General features: G+C 33.8%; 1 protein-coding gene across 1 annotated transcript in view; it reads left to right on the forward strand.

Annotated features, from left to right (window-relative positions):
* man1a1 (mannosidase, alpha, class 1A, member 1) overlaps positions 1–15221 on the forward strand; it is a 217232-nt gene that overhangs the window by 10397 nt on the left and 191614 nt on the right. The window lies entirely within an intron of this gene.

The following is a 15221-nucleotide window of genomic DNA, read 5'->3' on the forward strand; positions in this document are numbered from 1 at the left end:
TCAGTAAAATCAAAACGAGGAAAATCGTTTCGTTGCAGCCGGAAGTAAGATACATTTTTTTGTTGTTTATTAAATTTCCCATTAATTGTGTTTTATTAATATCTAGCCCCACTCCAACCCTAAACCCACCGTCACAGGACCGTATAAAAAGTAGCTGTACAGAATATTATTAATGTTATCTATTTAATTACCCCATAAATTGTATTTTTTTAACATCTACCCCTACCCTAATCCTAAACCCAACTGTCACATTAGTGTAAAAATATGAATTATTGTTATACAATGTCATAAAAATATACTATGTACTACTGTATACTATGAGTCTACTGTATATTGATGTGCACATTGCACCTGCGGCCGGCCGTGTATCCTATCTAGAATTTTTTTAGACCAGGCAATTGAACCAAGTGTGAAAGCACCTTTAGAATCCATTGCCTTCCAAATGGGCCATGGTGACACATCAATTTTATCACTTGACCCACCAGCCCCAATGATCTATGTATATATCATATTTTGTTTCTTTTTGCTCTTTTCTGTGAATATTGACAAATGTTTTAAGTATATTGTGAAATTTTTGATACCCCGATTCCCAAATATGTAATTTTAAAAATATGTCTTTTAAAAAGCGTAAGAATTATCGTATTATTTGTTATATGACTAGTAAAGGGTGCTGCAGTTGTTGCCAGAAGGGATACAGCTGCGATCGGAAGTTAACGAGAAGTATTTATATTACTTCTTAAATTACGCATTAATTGTGTTTTATTAGTGTCAACCCCTACCGCAATCATAAACCCAACCCTTACGGTAATGTAAAAAAATGATGTGTTGTACAGTGTCACAAAATTTATGCTTTTTTGACGCGAGTATCCTCAGCTGTATCCCATCTAGACTTGACCCTCTCCTGTAATCCAGTGAAGTCTGGATGGGACACAGCTGAGGATACTTCTCGTTAACTTTTGATCACAGCTGTGGCCTTTTTAGCAACAATCGCAGGAGAGATCCAAGCTTCTGGATTTACTTCATGTTTATTCATAATTTCTTCCGAAATGCATGAAGGTAAGACACTGTTTATCTGGGAGAGGAATAGAGAAAATATTCAAGTAACTTAAACAGTGTGCATCTCATGTGAACAAAGCACATCGTCCAGTTATATTGGTAAAAAAAATTATTGTCGTCTCCATAGACATTCGTGTGTATTTTGCAAACATTAAATGGTATGTTTTGCTTGCAGTCATGTGTATTTGAATGCCTGAAACCTAAAATAAATGTTACTTGTTTAAAAACATGGATAAATTAGGATTTATGAGAAGCTCTGTGCACTACTTTCTGTACCTCATCGTGCTGCATCAGATTTTTATTTTAGCAGTTAATGATGTGTGCTGTAAACGTTCTAATCACACTGGTGTGATCGTAGGGTTCCGGAACCAGCTAAGGCTGATCACACCGGTGTGATCGCACGCATAAAAAAGTTAAATTTCTTAATATAACTTGATCAATTTGTGTTGGGACAACCTAAATGAATTGTGTTGAACCCTGCATATTTTACTTTGACTTTTCATCATGTTTTCTATTGTGAATGAACAATCTTTTTACACTAAGACAGATATTAGATTTATTCAAATGAACGTGAAATGGATAACGCAAGAGAGATTAGTTTTCAGGCAGCATTGGGACACTTGTCCTGCAATAGTGTGTGCTTGGTTTTGCAGTAATTGAGTACTCTAAAATCAGAGTCCAGTGCTGATTAGAGGAGCAATAAACATCTGCCCAGACAAAGCTTGAATTGAACAGGAGATGTGTGAGAGGATGCAACAATGAGTCAATATGATCGGCATTTACTCAACGAAAATAATCAACAGTGTGTTTAGATAAGATTGTGTTTTGACAGGCTTTGCATGAAGAATCTGTCAATGTGTGCTAAAAACACTTACTGTAGGTTATGGTGAACACATTCATCATTGTTCAGATATAAATAAAGTAGTCGGTTGAGCTAAGTGTGTGTGTGTGTTAACAGCTATGCTAACATTTGGTTTGTGGTTTAGCAGCTCTGCTTTCTAAAGCTGTTTCTTATGTATTTTTATGTTACAATTCGTTTGTGGGTTGGTAGGATAAAATTGCATATTCTGTTCACAAGGCCAACTTTATTTTAGCAAGAAAATGCAATAAAACTGTAATAATCTGAAAAATTTATTTAAATATGAATTATAATATATAATTCAATCCTGTGATGGTGGGTTATTTGTTATTTGGAATGATATTGGATACATCGGACATTGATTTTGTTTTTCAGCGATTAAATATTGCGATATATTGTATATAAAATTTCACCAGATGACTTGAAAACTGCTATTAGGAAGGAATTTTTTTTTAAATAAGATGGATTGGGATAATTCTGTAGGGAAGTTAATTATGCATAAAATGTAATAAACAAATCAAAAGCATAAATAAATATAAAAGAGCAAAGACAAAAGTGTGATTAAATAGTGTTCAAATGCTTTTGAGGGCAATCAAATACAGTAGTATTCAGGTACAAACTTTGAATTATTGATTTAAAAATACAGCTGCAAAAGTCTATACTGTATGAATATTTCTGCACAGTTATACTTTATTAAATTTACAAAGGATAACATTTCTTACGCCTAAATACGTTGAATTGTGCAAATGATAAACAAGTGCAAATGATAAAATTTCATTCAATTATGTTTAAGATCTGCTATATACACGATTGCCATGTGTTTCTCCTGGTCTTATCTCTTTCTTTAAAATTATGTTGTGAAATCTATTAGAATTAGGGCTGCACGATTTTGAAAAAAAAACTGCCATAGCAATGTTTAGTTTGTCTGCGATTTATTATGATATGAATATAATTTCAGTCAAAATCAAAAAGTTTTTAGAAATTCAAGTCCTACAATACCATCAAAATTGGCTTGTTTTGTTGAAATATGCTTGAAAGTGCTTAAAATGACAAGGAGATTTTGAATGCATTTTTCACCCCGGAAAAAAATAATGTTTGTGAAAAACCCACACCATGATTCACAAGGGCTGATATGACTAATATGAAAAATGACCAATCAAAGTCGACCTTGTCTAGTTTTACAGGAAACGTAAGGACAGGAGAACTACTTAAAACCTTTTAAAGCTTGAAAATATTGTTTGAAAAATGGCCAAAGAAAGTCTCCCTATTATATGGGGTGTATGGGGTAGCTTTACCAGTGGTATTTAAAAAGATTAGTTGTCATAAAAGAACAAATTGGCCATAGTTCCTTTGTTAGTGCCAATTCCTATATATGTAGTCTTGTGATTAAACAATTAAACCATTCCAATAAGTTTACATTTAAAGAAAAAAAAAGCTGTTTTTTCGTTCAAATGTAACTAACTAAAAGAGTACTATGTACTTTTAATCAATATTAGTATTATTTACTAAAATTTCTATTATTGTAGCAATGTAATAGTATTTTAATGTGAGCACAAATGTTCAGTTCTCTTCCTTCTGAGAACATGAACAAATAAAACATTTCACAAACATGTTTATTATATTATCAATATAATATTATTTATTAATTAATTAATTGTTATATTATTTTCTAATTGTAAAATTTGTATTAATTTGTTGTGTCAGTCTTGAAAATAAAAATAGGTACTTGAAAAAGTGCTTAAAAGCTGCCCACAACGCCCCCCCCCCTTTTCTTTTCCTTCAAAGAAAATAGCTTCAAACAAAGCTAGAGTAGAATATGCATCTTGAAGAAACACTGAATTCTGATTGAATCTCTTTAAGTGAGTCAATGTTTCAATAAATCATTCCAAAAGACCCCCTAAATGAATCCGCAGCTTTGAATGAATTTTTTAAACAAATTATTCATTAAATTATTCATTAATCGACACCTACTGGTGATATTGGTGTCATTTATTAATTTATTTATTGTTTGACTATTGTTATAGTAAGAAAACATTGAGATTCAAAATATTACATCCCCCAATTGTTAGCTGCAAGCCACAAGTACAGTTTGTCTTCTTTTATTTGGCAGTCATACGTACCAGCAGCAACAGTTCCTCCAATATGTAGATGGCCTTTTGTATGCAAGCCAAGTTCTCCTTGTATTCCAGCGAGGACGGGTCAATACTAGACAATAACCTTCTGGTGCACCATACAACTCAACCTTCGCTTCCCCTCGATGATTTATACGCATTTAAATTTAAAGCTTCTCAGAAGCATGTCAGCACTAATCCCATTTCCCCTCTTTGCTTCTTACAACAAATTTGAATAGGTTTTTATGACTTGCACAATCCACTTTCATTGAACCATAAAAAATCAACCCAAGCCATAAAGCGCAGATCTATTAAGAAAGTGTTATTTGAAGCAATGACACACCAATTTGGTAAAAGTTCACTCTGCCATTTTTACTACAGCGTTCCGAGGCGTTAATTTCATTTAAATATTTGCTCTCGGGGTGTTTTATTGCCCTCACACAGCCTGTTAAACAAATAATGGATGTCACTGCCTCGTTTTATGTATTGGAGGGGAGGGAAAAATCGATTATCCTTTCGCAAAGTCTTCATTGCTTTGCCACATGTCAGCTGAGGAGGGTTAAATCATGTTGCTCCGTTTTCCATCACTAATAAAAAGGTCATGTCAATATGTGTCTCTCTTGTCTACGGGCTGTTGAGGATCGTCAAGCAAGTGTAACATCTATTACTGCTGACATCCATGCATTTATAGGAAAATATGTGCCATTTTAGTGGTTGACTTACAATTAAAGGGGGAAAAATCCATGAGGTAGGGTAGTCTCTCATGTGCTGGCTGTTGCTTGTGGTTTTTACGAAACTTTCAGAATGTCTGTCCTTTTTTTTCTCCCCCATCTTGAAGCCAAAAGGATAAAGCAGAAAGATTGATTTTTTTTTCCCTTCGCTGAATCTGAGAGAGTTTTCTTTTCGTGGGTCAGAGATCCTGAAAGCTGACTGCTACAGGTCTAACTCCATTTTATGACAACACATCAGGTTTAACTGTGGTGTAAATTCAAGGTTGAAATCGTTGCTTTTGGTGCCTCTGGCTTATTTCGAAAATTGCAAGCACGTTTTCCCTGGTGTAATTGAAGGAGGCTTCGGCTTATGTAGAGAATTGCCATTGATTGAAACATAATATGCCATTTTAATGCTTTTTGAATGTGCTAAGGGGTGGCATGCTGGCTCAGTGGTTAGCACGGTCTCCTCACAGCAAAAAGCTGTCTGGTTCAAGTCCTGGCTGGGCCAATTTACATTTCTGTGTGAAGTTTCTGTGTTCTGCCCTTGTTGGTGTGGGTTTCACAGTTTAAAGACGTGCTATGGGTGAATTGGAGAAACAAAATTGGCCGTATGAGCATGTGTGAATGTGTAAATGTGTATGGGTGTTTTCCAGTACTGGGTTGTGACTGGAAGGGCATCCGCTGCGTAAAACATATGCTGGAATAGTTGGTGGTTCATTCTAATGTGGCGACCCCTGATGAATAGGGTATTGAGTTAAAGGAAAATTAATGAATGAATGTGCTTAATGATGCAGAGTTGGACAATATTGGTCATATGCATGATACAGGTGATTTATTTGCTGGAGTGATGGTTTTGGTCTGTAGATTTCATGTCATTTTGAAATTTACTTTCATGTGTTACAAGTTTGCATGATTTCATGAATGCCTGGTAAATGCACTGACCACTTAATTTAATTACAATTGCTGGTAGTCTATGGCTGGACTTGTATGTTTATTTTTCTATAATATTTGAAGTTTTTCAAAATCTCTTGATGTGGTAACCAACCAACACTATTTTAGTTTCTTTTTTTACTTATTAAATTGATTAATTGATTTATTTTTATTTTTCATTATTTTTAACATATTTTTTATTGTTATTATTTTTATGTATTTATTTATTATTTAAATGTTTCATTTATTTTTATAATTTATTTATTATTTACTTATTATTTTTTTTATTCATTTATTTATTTTATTATTAAACTTTAATGTATTTATTTATTTTATTTTTCATTATTTATTCATTTATTTATTTTATATCTTTATGTAAATATTGATATTTAGTTTATTTATTTATTTAGTTATAGTTTATTTATGTATTTCTTTCTTTATTTATTTTTATATATTTATTTGTTATGTATTTATTGATAATTTTTTTATATTTATCTATTTAATTATATATTTTTATATTTTTTATTATTTGTAATTGTTTTTGGTAGGCGGCTTTACTGTAAAAAATGCAGGGTTCCACACAATTCATTCATGTTGTCAACACAAATTGATTAAGTTGACTTAACATTTCTAACAAATTTATGTGGATTGAACACAAAAAAATTAAGTTGTCCCAATGAAATGTCAAAAAATGTGTTGTTTCAGCTCATTTTAAATAAGTATTTTGAACGAGCAAAAAAATATATATATTTGAGTGTGATTCATTGACTGAAGTGTGAGCTGATGTACTGATTTTGGTTGTTTTTGTCTTTGGATGTAACAATGTTTTTTTTTTTTCACTTTCTTACAAAACCCTCTTGCTTACAGATGAGTAAAACGTTATTTTTGAACAATAGTGTTAATTTGTAAAATTTAGAATGTCATTTTATTTTCATTTTGGTAAATATACTGTTACACCTAATGGCATTTGTGTCTTCTGAAAATGATAGTTAAATGTATAGCCATGCATTACTTTAATAGGGTAACAAAACAAATGCAGGACACATTTGTATTGTGTGGAGGAATCAATTCAAAGCTGTATTGTTCTTGAACTTGACAGTGTTTGAGGCCAAATAATAGCTTTGAATGAGGTATAGATTGGCCTCATGAATTACCTTAGTCTTTTTTTCCATTGACATCATTCTTTTGAGTGATATTTTATTTGGATGTGTTGATCTTATTCTACTCTCAATCTAATTCTTATTCTCATCTTGATGGCTTGATGGTCTAGTTTTTGGTCTTCTCATAATATCACAACACTATCATACTGTAAATCTTCAGAAGAATTGGAAAATAATGCAAAAAAATGCACAGTACACTTTTATGGTGCCCCTGCTTCTATTTTGCAGCTTGAAAGCTTTCCACTTTCAGTTTCCATTCATTGTAATTGCAAGAAAAAGAGCATCCAGCACATTATTTTGCTTTTACAGAAAAAAAAGAAAAGGTTTGGAACAACATTAGTGATGATGACACACTTTTTCTTGTTTGAGTGAACCAGTCCTTATTTAAATACTGCTTCAAGCAATTATTTAAGACAAGCACACAGTAGTAAACCTAGCAAAGACACCAATTACTTGCTTTAAAACAAATATGCAAATTAAATGAGTAGTTCACTTAATATTGGAATACGCGTTCAGAGATTTTTTTTTTTAAATGATAGAATTGAATCTAATATAAAAACACTAAAGTCAGCACTGTCTACACTGCATGGTTCTTAGTTTTCAAACCTTTTAGACCAATGGTGTGCTACCACTAAATTACTCACTGACGAATGTACTTCTTTTTTCGATGCTTTGTTTTTTTTATAAATTTGGTTTTCTGTGACATACTCTAGCAAATTCTGCTGATTTGTCATTGGGGTAATGCTGTCTGACTGCTGAACATGGATGAAGTTTTGGTGAAGCTGCAGAAATGACTCCTAGTTTAGGAAGAACAAGTAAGAATCTGATAGAAACTAGGAATCATTCAGTAGTATATTTTAACTGTTAAGGCCCGTTCACACCGAGACGTTTTTTGCTCGCGTTTTCCGTCGACGTTTAACATCTTGTAACTAAATAAACGGCGTCAATGTGATTGTGCACACCAACGCGCAAAACGCCCCGTGCAAAAGCGTCATTTTAAAAAAAAAACGCCTCATGCTCGTTTTTTGGTTTTGACGCGCGACGTCAAAACCTTCTCCACCAATAAGATTGGCACCTTTGTTCATGTGCACGGAGCTGCTGAAGTCACCGTAAACATCACTTGGAGGCGCTCAAGCGCAAAACTGTCAATGTGTGTGCACATTGAAGAAGATGCCCAGAGGCAATTTGAACGATGAGCTGCTTATTGCACTGGTAAACCATAATAATTTCTACATCGCTAGAGCAGGAGCTGCTGCTTGAACCATCCATGCTTTTTCGAGTCACCAGTAAATTTAACAACATGCGTGTGACTGTGAACTTCCGCTCCTCCACTTCTTCTGTGTTATAACCGGGTGTCAGAAGCTTATAGTTGTGCAGTGCCATCTGACGTCTAAAGAGTGATTTAGCATAGTCTTCTGCTTGACGCCAGTGAAAAGCGATTAGGTTTGAACACTGAAAAACGTCTCGTAAAACGCTGATGATAAACGCAAACAAAAAACGTCCCGGTGTGTAGGAGCCTTTACACTATCATTTTCAAGCAAAAAAAAATGTGCAAAGACGTTATGAATTTTCATACATGAAAGTTACTTGAAAAACAAAAATCGTATTTTTGTCGGGATGAGTGAAAATATGAAAGCCTAGCCATAAGAATAATTTTGTGTAAAAAAAAAAATTGTTTTCAATTTGCTATTGCAGAATGAACTGTACTGATGTTTTTATTTTTGTTTATTTTATTTGAACTTTGTCTAACTGGGCGCTTGAATTACGTTGTATTATATTATATGCATTTTATTGCTATTCAATATAATAGCGTTTATCGGCCCAGCCCTATATAATCATGATACACAGCATTGAGAATTGCCATATGTCTACTTGGCATGCATGCAAAAGACCTTCTACATACCGGAGAAGCTTATTCTAGTACTGGAAAACACTTTACACTTTGGATGCACTGACAAAAAAAAATCTCAATGTACTTTTAAAAAACTTGGAGTAAGGTTATATTAAGCATTGCCAAACTTAGAATCTCATTTTCAAAAGTTTGCTGGCTCCTAAATCACTGTTGTCATTTAAACAAACTACAGAAATGCATAAAAAAATCTGTATTTCCTTTCCAATTTTGTTGCGTAAACTCAAGTGTAAACTGTCTGCTTTTACACTCCATGTTTGGGCCAAGAAGTGTATGTTTCTTTTCCCCATTTGCCACACTCAAGCGAGTTCGAGAGCGTCCCAAGATACCACGCTTCTTTTCAGACATAAATTTGTCCATTCATGCTACAATTTGAGAAAGCGCTATATTGGAACGCATTGAATGGCTTTGGTACCGGAGGAGGACGCACCTCATGTCGTGCCACTGGCCGGCTGCCACAGTTCCACTCTCATTCGAAGAGCCACGCAAATGGCTGTAACTTAACTCTGCCTCCCTGTTTTCAGCTGTGGGACCGGGTTGTCTCTGGAGAGTGCTTTTTGGCAGGGGATCAATGGCTCTGTATGCTTGAGAAGAAGATGGAGAGGTTGTGTGGTAGCGTGAGCCAGGCTAGCCGACCGTAGCTCCTCTGCCAGAAAGACACATGTCCCTGTCCACCCACTTGAGCCGCACCTGTTCTCCGGCATGCTGTCTACAGGTGCTTATCGTGTGATCGGGTGTGAGCCGTTGCTGTTTCACTTCTCAATTTGAGCTATTGTCTTTCATGGTGTCTTGTTTGGGAGTTTTGCTTTTGCACGCAGTTATGGATACAGCGGGTCATTAACCTGTGGAGCTTTATTTGGCAGTCAGTGATTGGCTCTCGCATGCTGATAGTGTGCTGCTGCTGTGTCATGTGGAGGAGTAGCATGGGGGATATGCAAACTTGGTATGCCAGGAAAGATTGTGAGAGTCATTCTTGGTTGTTATTTTAACTGAAGCAAAAACATTTTCAGATGAAGCATAAACTGATCTATTCTTTCTTTCTTTTTGAAATTTTGTCGATATTCAGCAGAAATTATTTGGTGTGTAAAAAACAAACATTACATAACTGTACATAATATTTGACTAGATATTTTTCAAGATACTAGTATTCAGCTTAAAGTGGCATTCAAAGGCTTAACTAGGATGATTGGGTAAATTAGGCAGGTTAGGATAATTAGGCAAGTCATTGTATAACAATGGTTTGTTCTGTGGACAATCGAGAAAAAAAAATGTTGTTTAATAATATTGACCTTTAAAATGTTTTTTTTTTTTTTTTTAAATCAAAAACTGTTTTTATTCTAGACGAAATAAAACAAATAAGACAAAAAAATATTATAGGAAATATTGTGAAAGATTCCGTGCTCTGTTAAACCTAATTTTGGAAAAAATTGAAAAAAAAAAGCAGAGCTAATAATTTTTATATACATGTAAAAATATTTAGCAGATCAGACAAATAATTTCTGGTATGATCTTAGTCTGGGGATGTATTTTTGTTTCTGTTTCTTTTTAAATTTGGAGGAGGTTTTCTTAGGAGTTAGCTCTGATTTTGTTTGTTATACTTTGGCCTTGCCCTCCCCTTCTTTTTTGTTTGTTACATTTGACTCCTGTAAATAAACTTCTCTTTTTCTTTATTTGACCTTGGTGTTTTAAGTCATAAGTCATAAGTCATTCTGGTTGAGGAGATCAGTTTTTTTTGTTTCTAGCCGTTGCACATCCCCCATCACCAATCATTTATTTTCTGTTGCAGTCACATCCCTAGACTAACTAAGTTCGTAACAGATTTGGAGGCTCATCCGGGATCTGCTAAATATTATTTGGTGTGTTAAACAATACTCCAATGTATTGTTTGTATTACTCCAAAAATGTATTATGTATTATCTATTACTCCAAAAATGACAATAAAAAGTTTCACATAATATCACAGGAAAGCAATGCCTAATCTCAGTCATAATTTAAAGAGGGGAGCATTGTTCATTATTATATGCACTACACCAGTGGTCCCCAACCCAATTGGTACCGGGCTCCGCACGAAATCGTTAATTATTTCCGTTGTATTTATTATCCGAGTCTGAAGGATCTTTTATTTTGAAAAATATTTTAAATTGAATAATGACTGTATTCTCTCGGTTATATCTTGGTCTCTTGAATGCCACAATTTAACCAACAAGCAAGCTAAATGAATAAGAAACAGACGTCATTGGAAAGTTTCTTTACAAAGGGGAAAAGTCCCAGTGAAGCACCCATGAACTGCCAATGGTATGGATCGCCAACCCATTAGACTGAATCCAGCATGTGTGCAAGAAGAAGATCAACTGCTTGAGATTGCAAATGATGGTGGCCTTTGTATATTGCTTCTTTTCTGCACACAAGTTAGTTATTTCTAATGGAGGTGTGCGGATTGTGCATGCATATTGGGAGCGCACCCCGAGTCACATGACAAAAACTGATCAATCAGCCTCATACTCTGTATGGAGTGTGCACATTTCATTATACTAATTATCTCAGACAAACACAGAACACCCAAACACTGCAATGCTTTGCAATTTTCTCCATAAGTAAAACTTGTATCAGAGTTGCAGCAATGTTTTGTCAGCTTGTCATCCTCTGAGAACACGACTGATGGTGGCCTAGTAATCTGCATACACCAACACCTCCCACCTCCCAGTCTCTAAATTCATCTGGGGTCACCACAACCGAATGAACCACCAATATGCAACGTTATGTTTTACACAGCGGATGCCCTTCCAGCTGCAACCCAGTACTGGGAAACACCATTATCAAACTAATTAGATATTTTTATTTATTGAATTCAATAAACGTAATTTTCTTGTACGTTGTAAACTTTTTCTTATCTTATAACTGATTTTAGAACAGTAAAAGTATTCTAGTACAAAGATACTGTATTTATTTTCCCTTAGTGTCTTGTATGAATGGTCTGCTTCGTCTCTATTGCATTTTTCAATGTCATCTTTTGGATGCTTGTCATGTTGAATGACCTAAACTTCTTCTGAGGATTGGTTGCCAGACAGATGCATTATAGATCACAGACCGATTCAGTTCTGCTGTAAAATCTCCTGACTCTCCTGATTCTCTTGATGTGACTTTGATATTCTTGGGACTACAATAACCTTTCATTCCCCGAGAGTTCTGGAGGTCTTGGCTTAAATAAAGTATGACTATCATGTTGTTTGGTCGGAGTGATATTCTCTTAGATATGGCATTTGTAGACAGTATATACTGATCAAACAGATTCTCTGCTGATTCTGTGTTTATTCTGTGATGTAGTAAATATTAAAATTAGAAGGTTTATGAACGACTTGTAATTATGAAGTTTAGCAAATCTTCTTTCTAAATCTGGATTTGAACCGCTTTAATGTTCAGCAAGTGTATTAATATGAGAATTACAGACAGTTTGAGACATTTACGGCTAGTTTTATCTAGGGATGTACAAACTTATTATTGTGTAAACTAATAAATATTGTTAGATGATATATTGGACTTGATAAAAAATGTCAGTTTGAACTTGTTTAAAACAAATAAATATAATAATATTAATAATATTAATGTTGTTTTGTTTTATTTTATGGGTAAATACTTCTAGTTTCAGTCCCTCCAGGATTTTGCAGAAAAAATGTTTTTGTGACTAAATTGCTTGAGTTTTTGCAAAAAGTATGGCGTATTTTGCTGCATTTTTTTAAATTGCTTTGCTGTAAAAATATACACAACTGTATACATATTAATGCTTTATTACGTTTTTGACCTCAAGAATCATTGATTTCTGGATTTTTTTAATTTAAAAGAAACACAGAGAAACGCAATGAAACTATAGACTTTATAGGGAGCTCGGGTGCCCAGCAAGCGCACTGTTTTGATGGGTGGCTCAGGCTTTATTAATAATGCCAGTGACAGCGGTGACGTAACTTTGACAGTGGAGTGATGCTTTTTGATTTGTACTCGTAATCAGGTTGTAGTGTCCGTGGTGAGTGAATTTGTGAAACAGATGAGTGAATTTTATTTACGCACAAAATATTAACGACAGCAATTTCAGTCCATATTTTGTTTAAAAACTTTGCCATGTGAAAGCGAATTGCACCAAGAACAAAGAGCAACATTGTAACAATTTGAATTCCTGTTTCAGAACAAAAGAATTGATTAACATGTGTGAAAGCACCCTTAGATTCGGAAAGAACTGATAAATTTAGTGTTTTGAATTGGTTTAAGAGTTAATTGTTTTTGTCACAATCAGCTCCTCTAATGCCTGCCATAGGAAAAGTTGTTTTGCTTCGGTTTATTGCTGTAGCATGTGATTACCTAGTGGACTTCAGTCTTATCACACCCGCTGACTGACATCAAGCTCCTGACTGCTTCAGCCTCTAGGCTTGTCAGAGAAGACATTTCATCTTCTGTTTCAGTGCAGCATGACTGTCATTTCTGAAATGAGCAGTTATGTCGATGACTACATTTTCACCCTGAACCTCGTAGCCTTGCAATGTTAGCATAATTTAGTTCTCACGTTTTAAGATATGACGTTGGAGTGGCATTACTATTGCTGTTTTCAGTACCATTTCTGGTGCCGTAAGGGGAAGTGAAATTACAGGCGTGACAGATTCAAAACTGCCTCAGCTAATTACAGTATTGTGCCTGTGCTCCATTTGGAGGATTCAGCCTTAGATCCAGCTTAGGGATGTTCATTTTCTTGAATTTTTCCACATGCTATTTTTTTAATTAAAGAGATTTATGAAGAACTTGTATGAAAATGCTTAACAATTTTATTTGAAGTTAAATGTAACCAAGCTGTTCGTCAACATTTGATTAATTTTTATTTTTATTCTTCAAACTGCATCTGTAAAGATTATCTGAAAAGAGATTAAAACACAGTTCATTTCTACATAATTAGGTTCGTATTCGCATGTTTTATGAATAATCAAGAGCTTTTAAACTGAATATGAATATTGTTATTTGTGTTTAAGAATTGGTCAGTATAAAGTGCTTATCATATATGAGTACACTCCTTTAAAACTAAACTAAAATCTCCTTTAAATTAATATTTTTTATAGTAGTGCTGCAGGATTTTGGAAAAAAAATTGACATTGCAATATTTCTTTTCTCTACGATTAAATACAATTTCATCAGATTACCCAAATTGCTGTATTTAGAAAATATTTCATTAATTTAAATTGATTGGGATATTTTTTTGTGAAATGAAATTTACCAATATTTTATGTTATTTATTATACACAGCTGAAGTCAGAATTATTAACCCCCTTTTGAATTTTTTTCTTTTTGAAATATTACCCAAATGATGTTTAATAGAGCAAGGAAATTTTCACAGTATGTCTGATAATATTTTTTTCTTCTAGAGAAAGTCTTATGTATTATTTCGGCTAGAAAAAAAACAGTTTTTATTAATAATAATAATAAAAAACAATTTAAGGTATTATTAAGTATTATATTATTATTAGCCCCTTTAAGAAATATTTTTTCGATAGTCTACAGAAAAAACCATCGTTATACACGATTTATGTAAAAACGATTATGTTTAGAAATGTGTTGGAAAAATGAACGATGGTTTATGGTTTTCTGGGGAGAGTCTAACAATATTTGCTTCCAAAAATTGAATAATCAAATGGAAAATAAAATAGTTTAATCTTTATCATATAACTTATTTAACAAAATGAATCTTTATTAAACTTTATGCACTATTAACATGCTTTAAACTTTCTTAAAATTCTCACAATCACGGGTCTTAAAAACACATGCAGATGACAAACTTTCACTCTTTCCTGGTTCAATTCTGCAGCGACTCCTCAAATCTTCTGTGTTTTGACGTGTAGTTTCTGCTCAAATATAATCACAACTCAACCTTGCATATCTTGCGATGTGACTCTTACAGATGCGCACGTAGTGAAATTGGTGCTGAAATTATATATTGTGCTGCCCTATTCTATAGGAAGCTTTACAATTATATCTGTGCATATAAATTTGATTAATCAGTACTGAAGCCAAATCTGGTGCTGATCTATCAAAATAACTTACGATAGTGGTTCAAAAAGTAGCAGGCCATTTAAATCTATTTAAATATATGGCCTATAATCACTGAGAAATGGGAAAAAAAAACATATACATTTTTTTAAATGGAATGTTCTCAATTATGCTGAGCACTGTACTGTATTTAAATCAATATTTTTTTAATAGATTTTTTTTATTAATTCATTTGTGTCTATATTTAATTTTGCAAGCGTTCTTTGCATCCAGTCATTCAACCATCCATACCGACCATTGGTTTTTTTTTTTTATCCCTTCATCTGTTTTCAATCCTACATTTTCTAAGCTATGCAACTGTCCATCCATCCATCCATGTATCCTCCATTTATCCGTCCATCCATTCATTGTCCATCAATCCATTCATCCATTTATCCATGTATCTTCAATTGTCCATCCATT

The sequence above is a fragment of the Danio rerio genome, chromosome 20 (genome assembly GCF_049306965.1).
Source record: "Danio rerio strain Tuebingen ecotype United States chromosome 20, GRCz12tu, whole genome shotgun sequence".
NCBI lineage: Eukaryota > Metazoa > Chordata > Actinopteri > Cypriniformes > Danionidae > Danio > Danio rerio.